A 17959-nucleotide genomic window follows, 5' to 3' on the forward strand; every position below is an offset into this window, starting at 1 on the left:
TTGGTGTACAACCAAGCTAAAATTAAAATAAATATATAAGATTTTATACCAAAATATAACTTTTAAATTGTTTTTCATTCAATAGTTATAACTTTGATTCCCCTTCAAAAAAAAAAAAATTATAACTTTGATTTGTTTGCTATCAACTTTCAAGTTTAATGTCAAAGTGAGTTTAGGTCGATGGTAATTTGTGCGACTTTCTTTTTCTAGAAGTTGAAGGTTTGATTCTCTATCTCTGCCGGTGTTGTACTAAAAAAAATTAAATTTAATTTCTATAAGAACATAAAAGAAAAAGATGTGTTTATTTGGCATCATTTTTTTAAGTTCTAGATTTTAGGATATCTTATTTTAAGACTAAAAAGTTTGCCTGTTAGTCCTTTCTTTCATTTCTCAGGCCGGGAACTGATTAATGATTTTTTTTTTCCTAAAATGCTATAACTTATATTTTGAAATATTTAGTTTCAAATATTAAATTTATTATCTTAAAATTAGTTTTTATGGCTAGTTTGAAGTTAATGTCTCTTCTTATTTGACAACAATAACAACTGTTATTCAGGGAAAAGAAACATACATATGCTTTCAATCAAAATTTATAGAAGGAAGATTGTCGGAACACTTTTTTTTTAGATTAAATTTAAGATCTATTAAAACTTGAAAGTTGATGTGATTAAAATAGAACAAGTTCAAAAGTTCAGTGATTTGAGCTCCTTTCATACAACTTCTGAGAATAAATGGTTTTAACTTTATTTGATCTGCAACACTGAAAAGAGAAAAATAGTAATCAAGGAAGAGGATTTAAAGGGTCAGATTCTCTCAAAGCTCATCTCTTTAATATGGGAAAAAAAATAGTATTGACAGGAAAAATCACCTTTAAATAACTCTGAGCTATGATTTGTGGGCTTATAAATACCTTGATCTACCTATTTAAGTTAAAAAAAGTTCATAAACCCTGTGAGCAATGTGAACTGTTCAGATTTAGTAAACATCTTCAAACTGCAGCCAAGGAGAAACTTCCTGAGTAGTAGAAAAGTCTAATGCCTATATCAAGAAGAATGTAGAATATGGGATGTTGAAAGAGTATAATAGATCCTTAGCAGAGCCTTGACGATAAACCGAAGGCGTTTAGGCTTATGATGAGAGAAAGACCATCACAACCGAACCAGGTGACTTTGCTAAAGTGACACATTTCACCGACAGGGTGGTGGACATTGAGGCTGGGAGACATCAGAGGCTACCTAGCCATTTGTTATACTTTATCAAACGCCAGATCATGCTCACCTCCCACAACTCCACCATATCCAAGGAGCGGGTCATGATCCTCTACTACCTCAGGAAGGGGCTAGGGAATGACGTTGGTAGCATTATCCAACAGGAGATAGTTGAGTGGGGATCAAGAATTCGAGTAGATTGTTTTTCCCCTTTCTCATCAGGCCGGAGTTGAGGTGTCTGAGGAAGAAGAAAGATGCAAGGTCAAGCCAACTATTGATTTGCATCTAATCAAGAAGCTAATGGGTTACAATCCTTAAAGAAGGACAAGGCATCAGCCAACAAGACTACACTTCCTCCACCCTATTTTTCATTCAGCACCATTAGATGATCTACCAGTTCCAGAAGTTTCCTTGCCACCACAACCATCCTCAGGTGATGCGACCACCTCACAGTTGCATAAGGTGATAGAAGCCACAACGGTGTGTGGTTGGATATATGTCAAAGCAGTTGGAACACTTCATGGCTCAGTCTAAAGCCTACTGGGCCTAAGCCAAGGCTCGTGATGAGGCATTCCAGAGATTTCTCCGCTTGATGGCTCCAAATATACTACCCGGCTGTGCCCCCTTTCCTCGAATCCTTCATGACCTCGTTGTTGAAGAAGAAGAAGATGAAACTCCCAAGACTGACTAAGGGAGCTCTCAGTTTTATCTTTTTATTGCTTTTTGCTCATTTAGGCTTAGTTTGTCTTTGCTTTGTTTTATTGTTTTTAGAGTATGTTATTATTCTTTTAATTTTTCTGGAAAAGCAAAACAATAATAACAAAAATGGATGGTCCTGTATGCTAGTCTTTTGTTGCGTAAAGTAATGTTTAACGATGATACTTAGAGCATATCTTATTCACGCATGTCTTATTGTCAAAATTTAAAGTATACAAAACCAAAAGTATCCAAGAGTATCGTTTATCCTTGTGTGCAAAACCTTCTTAGACTAGTCTTCCGCATGATCAAAGAACCTAGCCCTGATGTTTTGTAGTCTAGCCAAAATAACCGTCTTGTTTTTGCACCATTTTCATATTGACTGGACATTGCCTCCCTTAAGTTTGTGGGAGTGCTTTTACATTTCTTTTGTCATGTCACTATTATTATCAGTATGGGAATGTATTCTTACAATATATGTACATGTGCTAGGCCAATAAATTAAAAAAAAAAAAAAAGAAGAAGAAGAAGATGACAATCCTCCTTTTTGAGTTAGCTAAAGTAGCTAGGGGTGAGAAGGTAACCCATGCCTTCTTTTGCGTGAAACAATTGGTTTGAGAAATGAGTCTTTGCCTCAAATATGACCCTTGCTTGTAGTTAGATGTCTTTCACGTGACCCATGTAGGCAAGTTGGAACGGAGGTGAGGCTAACATTCATGATCATTTCTAGGCAAAAAAGAAAAAAGAAATAAAGCTTGTAAAATTGAAACCATAAAGACAAGCAAAAACACAAGTTTGGGGAGGTGTATTCTCTTACTTAGGTATGGAGATTTGGTGAAACTTGTAACTCATTAGGGACTCCACCATATGTTGGCTTTTTGGTCCTTAATCTCAAATTAATTAATTTTAATCAATCACTTAATTAATGTTTTGATGATAACAAACCTGCTTTTATTCAATAATAATTTTAATGTTTTAAAGTGTCATTGTGTAGAGCTCGAAATAACAATGTCAACACTATTTGAATCACTCAAATCGGAACTCATACGAAGAAGATATAGTCGAAGCAAGGTTAATAAAAAAAATTTAAGTGGATGACATGACAAATTTTTTCTCATCGAACTAGACCGATTGGAAGATGTCATCTGGAGTAATAAAGGAGCGGCATATGGTTGGTTTTTGAGGTTTGGATTGGTTTTAAAAAGAGAGAGAATTTAATATACTTTATGTTTGTATCTAATGATTAGTTTTGGATACATGGTATTCATTTACTTTTGGGTTTTAAAAGAAATGATTTTAAAAAATGATACATATTATTATATTATTTTTTGTTGTGTGTAACGGCTAGTTGATTCAAAAAAAGAAAAACCTCTACAATTGTTTTTTTTTTCTTTTTTAAGATCTAGTAGTCCAAATTAAATATGGTTTCCAATAACTTCCCTCTCTTTTTAAACTATTCATTTTCTCTACATTTTCTCAACAATTACACATTTTTTACCATCCTCAAAGCCACTATTGTTATTCTCTCACAACACTCTTTTTTTTTTCTTTTCATCTTATTCTTAAGAGAGGAATATTGTATTGTGCGGATTTATTTATTGAATGCTCAAAATTTGTAAATACTTGTCACGTTTAATTTTGAATAAGGATCTCACCGACTCTTTTCACGGATGAGGATTCTTATTCAAAATCTCAAGAGTTGCTTGGGAAAGTGGATGTAGGTTACGCTTGACCTAACTACTACAAAATTACCCGTGTCATTTTCTCTATCTCTCTCCTATTTAACTTTGCAATTAATTTTCTATTATAGTTTATTATATGAAATTAATTACAATATTTGTTCTTGAAGCTAATTGTTCATATTTGTATATTTTGGTTAGTAGTTCTTAAATTTCTACATTCATTCTCAATCTTGTAATCAAAATCAAAGAGGGTGCTTTAAATATTATTATTATTTTCTTTATAATTTTGGATTGATTTTTTTTTTTTCATAAAATCATTGTATAGTAAAAAGTGCATTAGTTTTCTTATTTGGGTCCACTTAGAAAGAAGTTTTCATTATTTCAAATAAACCCTATTCACCCATTGTAGGATTACCATACCGATCCTACACCATGACTATAACTAGGTTGGTTTGCCAAATTGGTTAGATAATTAAGGGAAGTTGAATCAAAAGCCAAATGAAACTCTTGTGAAGATCCTTTGAGAATTGAACAATGAAGGCACTAAGGATTAAGACCTCTCTTAAAAGATGTCGACTTTATATTTGCTTCTGACTAAGCATGTAGGTTTACTTTCAGTATTCAACACATCTATATTTTATTTGATTGAGGACAAGCAAAGACTCAATTTGGGGGTGTGATAAATGTCATAAAGTGCATATTTTTTTCCTTCCATTTTGTTACTCTGTTAAGTAAAGAGTCATTTATCATGCTATTTTGACCTCATAATGTCCCAAGTAAAATGAGCCAACTAATGTCCTTTGACAATATTAAGTTATTTTGGATACTTTAGGCCAATTTATAAGCATCTATGATTTGTTTTGGTATTTTTGCAGGAAAGGTGTATGATATGCCTTCATCGTCTGCTCGATGCGACCACATTGTGTCCGAGATCGAGTCAACGCGCATTCTAACCTTTCAAATCTTGCAGGGTTTGTAGGCTCGAGCCATTTTTTAGCTCCAAATTCAGCTAGAGTCGTTGAAGGCATGAATTTTGGCCTCCATCTAACCATCTTGATCTATAAATTGTAAATAAGTCTTTAAGGATGAACAATCTAGACCCTTTGAAAGAAAAACCACAAAAAACACAGAGTGTGTTAGGCTCAAGAAGTTGGAAAGTCGGAGTTGAGACGTAGGAGTCGTGAACTCTACTCCTTGTTTGGCTCAAGAAGTTAGTGAGTCTCACTGCTAACAAATATCATTGTGGCCCCAGGAGTTCACAACTCCCTAGATTTCATAATTCCCTACACTTCATAACTCCTAACTTATCACTATTTCACTCCTCGCCCTAAACACCCCTAGAAATGATAGCACCGAAAATGTGCTATTTTCCTCTTCTTAATTCTAGGTCGTTACTATGTTTAATGTGTTTATTTGATGATTTTGTAGATATTGAGCATTTTGGAGGTAGAACCAGTCGTCATGAGCTATTTGAGGTTAGGAGCAATTAGAAGCTAATTTGAGCAACCAGGATTCAAAGAGATGTGAATGGACGAAAACACCCCCAGACAGAGCGTTGCAACGCTCAAACAAGCATTGAACAATGCTATAAGGTAGAAGTTGTCCATTTTGGGCGAAACAAGGTAGCATTGCAATGTTGAATGTAGCGTTGCAATGTTACGAATATTACGACGAACGTGCACGCAAGGCAGCGTTGCAACGCTGTGACCAACCCCTATATATATATTTCTTCCCTTTGGGTCAAAAATATATGCCCACCTTCAGCCTCTAGCTGAATTTCCCCTCTCTTTTCTCTCTCATTTTGTATTTTGGGCGTTTCTTTAGTAATTTATCGACTAGATGTCGGATTGTAGCTTCTCATCCTCCATGGAAAGGTAAGATTTTGGTTTCTTAGCCTAGGGATTTGGAGAGATTTCGATTTATTGATGTATACAAACTTGTTTATGGGTTTTAAACAGAATTTACATTTATGAATTGCATAATTTTAATTGTTGATTGACGCCCAATATTTTTTTTATGTGATTCTAATACTTTGTGATTAACTTGTAATATTTGACACATATTTATAAGTTAATCCCAATGGAAACAATAGGTTCGTTAGGGAAAAGGGTCTGCTCCTATCAACCTAGAGAAAAACCATATTGATTGTTTAATTAGACGTTGGAAGTTAAACACTTATCTTAGCCTAATCCCTAAAACTTAATGTGATTCGTTAATTTATATGGACGGATTCGTTTTCTGTGCATTTTGATCAATTAGATAAATAGGACTATTGGTTGGGATTCTAATCAATTAGGCTAAGCATAAACAAGAAGTTTAAGAAATAAATTGGTTCAATGATCTAAATTCTATTGGGTGAACCCATTCCTCTAAGCTAAGATATCTTGATTAATTGCGCTTCCATCTTTTATTTCTTGCACTTTATTTTCTGCAATTTCAATTATTCATCCACACAAACCTCCTATTTATCTCTTTAATTGAAAACGAGCTTTGATGAATTAATCTTTCGCGCTTCTGTGAGGTTCAGCCTCGGATTTGTCGCTTGTACTACCAGTTAGTATAAGTAGTTCGCTTGGTGATTTATAAATATTATTTGCGTAGGCGCAAGTTTACGAGTGACGGTAAACTCGACCCTACTAAGAAACTCTTCAAGAACGGAATTTCTGAAAGGACTCAAATTATAGAGGACCTTTGAGCAGAAGCGGATCGTTCCAAACTCCATTGTGAAAGAACTTAAACATTTACAATCATACAAAAATGATTATGCATTAAAGATAAATTACAACATGCTTTTTAAAATACAAAGGATAGAGTGATAATACCTTTGAAGAACTCTTTCTACACATATTTCCTCTATTAAACTCGATTGCAACGATCAACCAAACTCGATCTCCCTCGAACACTAGCAATGAGTAAAACTTGATCCTCGAATAGAACTAGATACCACCACAAGATTACCTTGGTATTCTTGGTGTGAGAATCCAGGAGTTGTGGGCTCTGGCTGATTTTGGTTTGAGGGAAGGATTGAAGTGAACAAGGAAACAATAGGGTAGACGGTGACAATATCATGTAGCAAATGAAAGCCTATTGCATAGACTCGACACTCGATCGTGTAGAAAAGAGTACTATCGTATAGTAAACTCGATCCTTATTGTGTAGTCACTTGATGGTGAAAACTGATAACTCTTTTTCGTGGACTGATTAGAAAAACTAATTTTCATTTTAATCCACAATTGCCATAAAACCGTCTAACCACCAACTAAGGGTGGTTATTGGAGAAAAAAAATTAAATTATCTTACAATCAGTAAAATATAAATAAATACAATAACTAACTTATCATATTATATTTCTAACCTATAGATTTAATATTACATCATATACAATACATAAACCATAGTTCTTTTTCTTTTTTATGACATTTAATATAAATCATATTTATATTAATTCTTCTAATCATAATAATGTATCAAATACATCATATCAATTATATCGTATATAATTGAATTGAATTGAATTATATCATATATAATCAAATTCTCTCTTGTTAGTTTGAATATTTCAAACTAACCCAAAAACTGATTCTCAACATGAATCCATTGAGCTACCAAGGGGACCTTATGTACCTATAGCTTGAAGCTCCAATGGTATGTGAATAACTGACTAAACGTTTTAATCAAGATATTCACCATCCGTTAACTGCCGGGCATCCCACTAAAGACTGACAGCTGTGCTCTTCGCACTATAGATATATTTCTGTGTCCATTGGATATAGCCAATCAATAGTACGATGACCCTTCATAAGTCGCTCGTAAGTATGGTTGGACCAAATTATCGTTTTGCCCCTATAGTTACATCTAACTCCTTAAGTACCACCGATTCCTCTAATGAACAATAAATCATAGTTCTATTATGACTAAACCCCTCTCGGGCCAAGAGAGGGTGTGGTGCCACATTGTTCAAGCCCCGAAATCAGCCCTTAAGGAAGCAATTTATCTGTTTACCCCTGCTTCAGAAGGAGTGAATTCCATCTTATGTAGCTGAGTTCCCAGCTCCCTAATAAGACGAATCCCCAACGTAGTAGGCTTGTTGAGTCGACGATTTGACCATTCTCACCCATGCAAATTAAAGAACTGCCCTCATAAGCAGGAACACAACTCACTCAAGATTAAGGTCATGTTATCTATGGTCATCCTAGTGAAATGAAAGTCTTCAATTATGAACGACGTCATATAACGAGACTCAACATTTCGTGGTTTGGTCTTATATAAGCTCCTTTGTAATAGAATATCCCCGCTCCCATGTCTAAGATATGAATTATCAGGATCGGATCATTTGTAGCACTTTACAACATTTGTAACACCTATAAAGAGGGCCATACTCGTAGCGTCACCAGGATAAGGTATCCCTCCTTATCTATATACTACATACCATTTAGGTTATCACTTAAAGAACGATCCACTTGTATGTCTCCACATACATGCTTAAGCTACAACGATAACCATGGATCTTAGTTTATTGGTTTGTGGTTAATGCAACTAAAATATCTCATATTTCATAGACTGAAGTGAATAAAATATCATATATTATAAATCACATAGTGTTTGTTCATACAAGTGTTTACAAACTATAGGATCCTACGAGATTTAGGGTATCAACCCTAACAATTTCCTCTAAAGAGAATAGTTCTTTAGGTCATCCCTACCTATGAGGACGTGCATAGAGTGAGGATTCACCTTGAGAAAGGTTGAATCCATCCTAGAGATCTTACTTTTATTCAAGGAATATTTGTTCTATTTCTCCACCATTATTTATCTATTATTTTCTATGTTCTTTTCTTTATTCCTTAGCATTCTTTTAATTGACACTTGTTATGGACATTTCATAGTTAATTTGAAGCTATTAGAAGCATAATGAAGCATTCAAGGATTCAAAGGAGAACAAAGGACGAGAATGCCCCTGGACACAGTACTGTAAACAGAATGCCTAAATGCAGTATGGTACACGCGTTGCCCTGTGGCGTCATAGTGCCATTGCATATCTCTAGAGTATAGACGTACGTGCAGATAATTCCTCTAGCCTATAGAACACAATGATGCGGTAGATCCATCGACGAGCTCTATATATACTTTCTTTTCATTTTAGGGTTGGGTGGAATGAAGAGGATAGCTTTTGGTCAATTTTGGGAGCTCTGTGCTCGGTTTTGGCAAAAACACATGAGTTTTTTTTTTTTTTTTTGTATTTTGGTCTGTAATGAAGATTATGGTGTTTGTATCACACCCCCTCCCGAGTTTACCTCTTTAACCCAAAAGGAGGCATGAGAATAACAAATACCACTCTTTTATGATATCTATTGCCCAACTCTACCTACTAGATCATTTTAAACAAATAAACTTGCAGCAGAATTTTAAGAAAACAACCGGAAGCATAACTCATTTTGGAAACCAGTTTATACACTTTTAATAAATTTGACAACATTAGTCCCATCCTAACTACAAACTTAATCTAGCAATTTTCTAACTCATGGCAGACCTCGACTTCTCGCAGCAACCTGGACTCTTCTGGTACCTGCAAGGAAGACATTATAGAAAAACGTGAGCCTTTAAGCCCAGTGAGTGGTAGAAACTTAATAAGTCTCTTTCAACTTATAAACATATAAGCAAAACACAACACAAGGTTACTACGTAAACCTCCATCTTGAATGAATCTGTTATCAACCTTACCTACACACACGGTAGACAGTTAAAATGATTACTCATTATAATTTCTTATTTCCCTATGTGCACATAGATCTCCCTTTTATGAGCTTAGAAGCTAGGCCCGTCGGCCCTCTGACCATCCCATGCAAGGTTCTTTCCACAGGCTTAGGAACTAGGCCTCTTGGCCTCCTAACCATCTTGTGAGATTCTGTCTCGGGCTTAGAAGCTAGGTCTGTTGACCCCTTGACCATCCTAACCACGTGTTCTCTTCATGGTTCTGACTATTTGTTCATAATACTAGCATATAATTTAATATATGCTAAAAGAATTTAAATGAGAACCACTCACTGTGATTTGTTGGAACCTTTCTCACTTCCCAAGTTCCCTGGTTTCCCTTGGCTTCCTTTTGAACCCTATTTCAGATTCATTTTAAAGCTTAAATTTCTTATTATTCTAGACCTTATTTCGAAACACTTTATTCTACAAATATGTTTAGAAATGTATTAACTTACTTAACTTAAAATTTGGCCTTCAAATCTCAACACGAGAGTTCCGAGTCTCAAGATTTCTCCACCTGGCCTGACTGTCCCCGATTATGTGAATACTTCTCGGTTTCCTTCAATTTTAACAGCCTTTCACAGAATTTCCTTATAGCATCCCTCATATAGAAACTACATTTAATTTATGAGATTTTAGCTCAAGAATCATCTGATTTTCACGAGTCGTTTGGGAGAACTCCTTGTTTGAACTTGGTGTTGCAGTTTGCCCGTAAAGCCTGAACAACACTAGCATCTTCTGTCTTTGAACTCTCTATCAAACACTCCTCCTAATTCCTTTTGAAGGGAATTTGTGTTGTGAGCTGGAGTGAAGCCTTGGGATACTATTTATAGGTGTTCATAACTCTTCCTAGCTTGACACCTCCAACTTGTTTGCATGTCTAAGTGCTTTCTTCTCATGCTGCAAGTGCCAACCCTTGCCATATTATACTGAAGTGTCCTCACCACCTTTAACCAACACAACTCCTTCAATTTTCATGTCTTCTCATGCGCCCACCTTGACTTGCATGAAATCTAAGACATCCCTTAGTTAGCCACATGTCTGGATGAGTTAGCAACTCAGCCTTGTCTTCCAAATTTTCCCTTGTCATCGCATAAACTCCTTCATGGCCATATGCTTGCTTGAACGCATGGCTTGGCCAACGCATCACCTTTCATGCGTCATATTAACCTCAATACCATCGCATACCCTTACTTGGCCGCATATCCTTTTGTATGACTTACCTTTGGCACATACGCCCATCAAGACCAACGCATCTCCTTCATCGCATGCCACTCCCATCACCAACTCCACACCTAACTAACCTTGTCCTATGCGCCCGTGAAGTCATTTCTAACCTCAAATGACCTTGGCGTATAATCAAACTTCATCGCATGCCTTTTACCTTTCAACATCAACGCATAGCACATCTGACGGAACTTTAAAACTAGAGGACCTTTGAGTGGAAGCGGATCGTTCCAAACTCCATTGTGAAAGAACTCAAACATTTACAATCATATAGAAACACTTATGCATTAAAGATAAATTACAATATGCTTCTTATCAAAACAAAGAATAAAGTGACAATACCTTTGAAGAAGTCTTTCTTCACGTGTGTCCCTCGATCAAACTCGAATGCAACAATCGACTCAAACTTCCTCGAACACCGGCGAGTAAAACTTAATCTGCGATCAGAACTAGACACCACTATAAGATTACCTTGTCCTGGTGTAAGAATCAAGGAGTTGTGGGCTCTGGCTTATTTTGGATAGAGGGATAGAGGAATGGAGGAGGAGGAGACGATCGAGTATTGGACAGAAAGATCATGTAGCAAATGAAAGTCTATCGCATAGACTCGACGCTCAATCGTTTAGAAACGAGTACTATCATATAGTAAACTCGATGCGATCGTTTAGTCTCTCGATTAGTAATCTGATTACTTGTTTTGTGTAGTGAATTTTGAAAAATTCTTTTTCATTTTATCCAGTCTGCCATAATAACTGTGTATAGCCACAAACTAAGGTCGGTTATTTAGAAAAAGAAATATCAATTATCATATAATTAACAAATCATAAATAAATACAATAACTAACTTATCATATTATATTTATAACCTATAGTTTTAATATTGCATCATATGCAACATTTAAACCTTAGTTCTTTTTCTATTTTATGGCATTTAATATAAATCATATTTATATTAATTCCTCTAATCAAATAATAATGTATCAAATACATCATCTCAATTATATCATATATAATTAAATCAATTTAATTATATCATATATAATCAAATATCTCTTGTTAATTTGAACATTTCAAATTAAACCAAAAAATGATTCTCAACTTGAATCCACTAAGCTACTAAAGAGACCTTATGGATCTATAGCTTGAAACTCCAACGGTACGTGAATAACTGACTAAACTCTTTATTCACGATATCCATTATCTATTAACTATCGGGTACTCCACTAAAGGCCAACAACTGCACTCTTCGCAGTACAGATATATTTTTGTGTCCATTGGATATAACCAATCAACAGTATGATGACCCTTCACAAATCGCTCGTAAGTACAGCTGAACCAAATTACTATTTTGCCCTGGTAGTTACATCTAACTGCTTAAGTACCACTGATTCCTCTAATAAACAATAGATCATAGTCCTACTATGACTAAACTCTTCTCGGGCCAAGAAAAGGTGTGACACACGTTGTTCAAGCCCCGGAATAAGCCTTTAAGGGAGCAATTTATCCACTTACCCTTGCTTCGGAGAATGAGTGAATTTCATCTTGTGTAGTTGAGTTCCCAGCTCCTCAATCAGATAAATCCCTAAAGTGGTAGGTTTGTTCAGTCGGTGATCTGGCCACTCTCATCCATGCAAATCAAAGAACCGCCCTCATAGGTAGGAGTTCACAACTCACTCAGGATTAAGGTCATGTTACCTATGGCCATCCTAGTGAAATGAAAGTCTCAATTATGAATGGCGTTATACAAAATCCTTCGTATAGAATATCCCCGCTCGCATATCTAATACATGAATGATCAAGATCAGATCATTTGTAGCACTTTACAATATTTTTAACAGTTACAAAGCAGGCCACATTCGTAGTGTTACAAGGATAAGGTATCCCTCATTTATCCATATACTACAGACCATTTAGGTTATTACTTAAAGCACGATCCACTTGTATGTCTCCACTTACATGCTTAAGCTACAATGATAACTATGGATCTTAGTTTATTGGTTTGTGGTTAATGCAACTAGAATATCTCATATTTTATATACTGAAGTAAATAAAATATCATATATTATAAATTACAAAATGTTTGTTCATACAAGTGTTTACAAATTACAGGACCCTACGAGATTTTGGGCATCAACCCTAACAATATCATCAGTGCATGACAAAGCTTATTAACGCATGACTAGGCCTCTTCAACGCATACTAGTCTTGACCACCACACTCTTGGCCAACAATGCCATGCATCCAACATATCTCTCATTCCCCGCCTAGTCATATGCGTCCAACTAGCTTCTTAAGACCAATGCATAATCCAAATGACCGCATTCTCCTTCACATGCTTAGCCTTATGATTAGTGCATACTTCATAGGCCGATGCATGGTCTTATAGGCTTTGGCATCGCATGGGTATCGCATGGTCTTGTCAACGCACATTGCATACCTCATCGCACGCTTCCTAACTTCATTGCATAGATCCAACACACATCGCATGCCCAGTGCCTTGCGCTTATCTCCGTGTAGCCCCGCGTGCAACCATGCGTTCACCCTCGTGCAATGCCCCAACGCCCAGTGCCTATACTTTTACGCAATCGAGCCCTTCTTTGCTCGCGCCTAGCCCATACTCATTGCACGACGACCTTTACCTCGATGACATTTGGTAAATACTCGATGTTACCTTAGTTTACTCAATGCTTGGCCCTTCAACACCTAGGCTACTTCCACGCTTGGCCACCATTCCCACGGTTAATACTTAGCCATCAAATATGCTCACCTAACCTCCAAGTCCTTGTGTACCGCAAGCCTTTTTTTAGCGTATGACACACCCTTTCAGCCAACTCCTTAGCCTAGGGCATGCCTCGCATGCCAACACCCATACCATCTGCCCTTCATGGTTTTGCCAAGCACCACACCCATCACTTAGTGTTTTTGGCCGCACACTCCACCTAACGCATGGCACCCCTGTGCATCCACCATTTAGCCAACAAAACACCTTCTTGGTGCTCGCCTAACCTCTAATGCCAAGACCAACGCCTACTTGTGCCACATACCAACGCCCCACGGTTTGGCCTTACACAACCTCTATAAGCCTTGGTCGCCACACACACACAATGCCTCATGCGTCAATGCTTCTTAACACCAATGCATACCTACTTTTGGCTTCTATACTTAGCCAATTTTTCACTTGCTAAGGCTAACAAAAAAGCCACCCGAGAGTCCTATTTCAACACTTAGAATTTTCTTCTTCCTTTTTTTTTTTTTCTAACTTTTTCCTATAAAATTAATTTATACCTTGTTTATCACCCTAATTACTTGCTTAAGTAGGGAAAATGGGATTCGGGTTTCACAGTTCGAGTTTGTTGGGCACTTTTTATTTATGGGTTTAATAAGATTTTGATGGAATGTTTATGAGTTTCTCTGATTTCTTCTTGTTTTCTACTCTTTGCTTGAATCCATGTGCAATGAATGTTTGATTAATATGACAGATTAATCGTCTCAAAGCATAGGTTGTACATATATATTATGTATATTGGGTTCGTAACGAAGACATGCTTACTTTGAGTAGTAAGTAGGTTGAGTTATAATTATTGATGGATCTCTAACGTTACCAAAATCCCGAGTAACGAATAGATAACAAGATTTAAGGAATAGAAAATGTTAGATCCGACTTGTAGTTTAATCTAATGTTCTAGTCAAATTAAAAGCTTGATGCAATTAACTAGTTGTATGCCCACTATTTAGTTAATTTAGAAATTGATATTGCATTACAAGTTGATTTTCTATTAAGGGAATCTGACCAGCATTACTGGATCAGTCCATTAAGCTTGTTAATTGGATAACCCAAAGTCTTATGATAAATCGATGAACTAATCCATAAATAGCCCAATGGTCGCTTGAAGGTAATCTCGTGTTAACCCTCTTCAATTCTTCTTACTTTCCACATTTATTTCTTTCCATAGACAAATTTACCTCAGAGAGATTTTATCATAGGCTCCTTGTGATTCGTGCTGATCTTGCTACTAAAACTACCTAGTAGTGAAAGTTCTTGATAATGTATTCAATCAATTGAAGGCCTTGACAACCTTCGGTCTGTCAAATAGACGTTGTTGTCGGGGAGCCAATTAATTTCTATTTGTTAAATGTAACTTTTAGAACCCTAAAAAGATTTTTTTTTTTTTTTTTTTGTGTTTACTTGTTCTAATATGGCAGAAAACGCCCTTCGTGTATACTATACATTGTGTATAAGGTAAATCATTCAATGAGACGAAGAGACTACAGAGTTTAATGAGCTTAAGAGTGATATTTCTGAGCTAACCTCTAATTTTCGAGATTTTGCTGTTAGGCAACTGTAGGATATGGAGGCATGTAGAGTTTGTTCACTTCAAGGTCACACTTCTGAAGCATGTTCTTAACTACAGTGTACCTTCGTGCGCGATGCCTGCCCCTCATAGAAGTTGAGTAGCCCATTCTTCATGCCTGATGGTCCTTGCTATTTTGGATGAGAAGCTCCTTCTTGCATAAGCTACGAAGGGCAAGTTGAGTAGCTGATTCCTCAAGCTCCAAACCAAGGTATGACGTTGGAAGATATGATTCGTGATCTTGTTAATAGTTCTCTTGAGTTTCAGTAGGAAACCTAAGCCTAGCTACAAGACATGGTTGACCAAGTCATCCAGCTGGTGAAATCAATGTAGAAGTTGGAGAGTCTATCAAAGCTTTCCATCGTCAATACTACTGACTAGAGGAATTTTATCCTTTTAGTGATGACGAGTTGGCGTACTCCTTGTCGTGCCAAGAACAAGTATGTGAGATTAAAGATGGGCCCGAACTTCATCTCGAGGAGCCTCAGGTGATAAAGTTAGAGGCTGCAAAGTCTATCCCTATTTTTCCCTTTGGTATCTCTTTAAATTTTGAATATTGCTCGTCTAATCCCCACATGTTTATTGAGTATTTTATTTCTACTGAGTTAGTTGAGTTCTTTTTTTTTTTTTTTTTTAATTTTCTTTTCCAAAAATGGAAAAAGATTCAAAATCAAGCTAACTATTTACAAATATAGTAAAATTCGTAAAATTGCTATAATTTGACAAATTAAATTATTTTTATTTATAAATTTCGATTTTGTCCTCCCACCTCTTGCAACCCAATAAGCCCTAAAAATCGAACATAAATCGATCAAAATTAATCAGAAGAAGGAATTAATTTCATGACATCTAATCACAATACACTAAGGAGTTAATAACGAGATGCCAAATGTCATTGAAAGTAAAAGAGAGAGACTCTGGATATTTGCCAATAAAATAGAGCTTGCCTTTCCACGTCAGTGATGGATATTGGATATGTTGAAATAAGTCTCCAACTATTATTAGAATACTAGAAGTTGTTAGTTTGAATAAGTCTCCTAGTTTTCTTAGAATATATGTATATATATATATACACACACTTTAGCAAGCATTCTCTTTTCTATCATTCTGGTATCAAAGTCTTTTGTAGGCTTGATAAAGCTTTTTCGTAGCTAGCTAAACTGTAAGAGAGACAGAGAAATGATGACAGTAGAAAATACATATGTGCAACCTTCACTTCCTAAGTTATGGCAAATATGATCATTGGACAATGTTGATAAAAAGTTTTTTTACGTTCAAAGGAATATTGGAGCTTAGTAGAAACTGGAATTTCAGTTGCACTAATTGAAACGACAATAATTAGGTACAACAATATCAAATTGACGAATAGAAACTTGAGGACATGAAAACGAAGAATGATCTTTTTTCAAGCCTTAAATCGTTCTATTCCCGAATTATTTCTCAAGGATGCATCCAAGGACATATAGGGCTTTGTTAAGAAGAAATACCAAGGTTTGATGCGATTTAAGCGAGCTTAATTATAGGCATTGAGGAAGGATTTTGAGATATTCCACATGAAAGCGAGAGATACCCTAAATGATTATTTTGCGTGTAATAGTAATCAGATTGCGTATATAATTCTATCAGAGTCTATTAATAACATAGTTTTTTAAACAAAAGTCATATACTTATAATTCTATTAGTCATACTTCTATATACTTCTATATAGTATATCAGCATCTGATAAACTTCTATATACTTCTATTAGAGTCTACAGTAATAAGTATGTCAATGATAGACGTCTATCATTGTCTAGAAGTAATAGAAATAGAATTAATGATAGACTTTTTTTATCATTGTTTAGACTTTTATCACTTATAAATAATAAACTAATAAAAAGTGAGAGTCTATTTATGATATCATCAATGATATAGAATGATAGAAGTCCATCACTAATCTACTCTTCATTCTATTACTTCTATTGTTCATAGACTTTTATTTGTTACTTAAAGTCTATCGGTAATTGTAGTCGATATAGTTGAAACAACAAACAAAAAAAAGAAAAAAAGAAAAAAAGAAGAAAATAACAGTGATAGGCTTCTATATATATTTATCAGACACAAATAATCATATATCATTGACATCAATATATAGAAGTTATCAGATGTAACAACCGCATATTATATCAAAATATATCAAAGTTTATCAACGATAGACAGTTATAGAAGTTTATCACTATCTATGATTGAAATCAAGAATTTTGTGTCTCAAACATTTTTGTGTGTGATTTTTTTAGACATTTTCTATGGGTTGAAGTAAATTTTACTATTTTTAAAATTAGTTTTAAGTTCTTTTTGTTTTTTTGGACATTTTCTATGGGTTGAAAGTAAATTTTGCTATATTTGCCATTAGTGGTAAGTTTTGCTATTTTTATAATATTTTATCTTCATTTTGCTATATATGCAAAAAGCCCTATTATTAATATAAAGGTTTTGAACTTATCTAAAAAAGATGAAATGTGTATTTGTTAATTTAGGTCCCTATTGACAACTATTTAATTCTTAGCTTTTTGTTTTTAAAATTTAAGTCTATAAATATTACTTCCACCTCTAAGTTTATTTTTTTGTATCTATTTTTTTACCAATAATTTAAAAAATCAAGATAAATTTTAAAAACTAAAAAAAAATAACTTTTTTATTTTGTTTTCAAAATTTGGCTAAAAATTTAATATTATACTTAAAAAGATGCAAATTATTGTAAGAAAAGAGAGAAAATATGTTTAATTTAAAAAAATTAAAAACAAAAAATGAAATGGTTATCAAACCTACCTTAAAATTTTTAGTGATTCGTTTACGTTTAAATAATTTTCAAAAATATCTATTGATATTGATATTCTATGATACTTCACTAGGCATTTCAGTAAAATTAATTAAAAGGAATATTTTTTTTAGGATGTTTGTGCACGAGCAATTTTATTGAGTAACAATATAAAATCAATATATATATATATATATATATATATATTTTGTTTACACAATTTAACATGACGCCGATGGAAATG

At 34.8% G+C, this 17959-nt stretch overlaps 1 long non-coding RNA gene across 1 annotated transcript; it reads right to left on the bottom strand.

Annotated features, from left to right (window-relative positions):
- Positions 1-574: 574 nt before the first annotated feature.
- On the bottom strand, positions 575-2002 carry LOC120077734. Its single transcript, XR_005481832.1, has 2 exons — positions 869-2002; positions 575-760 (listed from the first exon to the last, which is right to left on the bottom strand). It is a non-coding gene; the product is annotated as an uncharacterized LOC120077734 (long non-coding RNA).
- Between the last annotated feature and the right edge of the window lie 15957 nt (positions 2003-17959).

This window comes from Benincasa hispida, chromosome 5 (genome assembly GCF_009727055.1).
Source record: "Benincasa hispida cultivar B227 chromosome 5, ASM972705v1, whole genome shotgun sequence".
Taxonomy (NCBI): domain Eukaryota; kingdom Viridiplantae; phylum Streptophyta; class Magnoliopsida; order Cucurbitales; family Cucurbitaceae; genus Benincasa; species Benincasa hispida.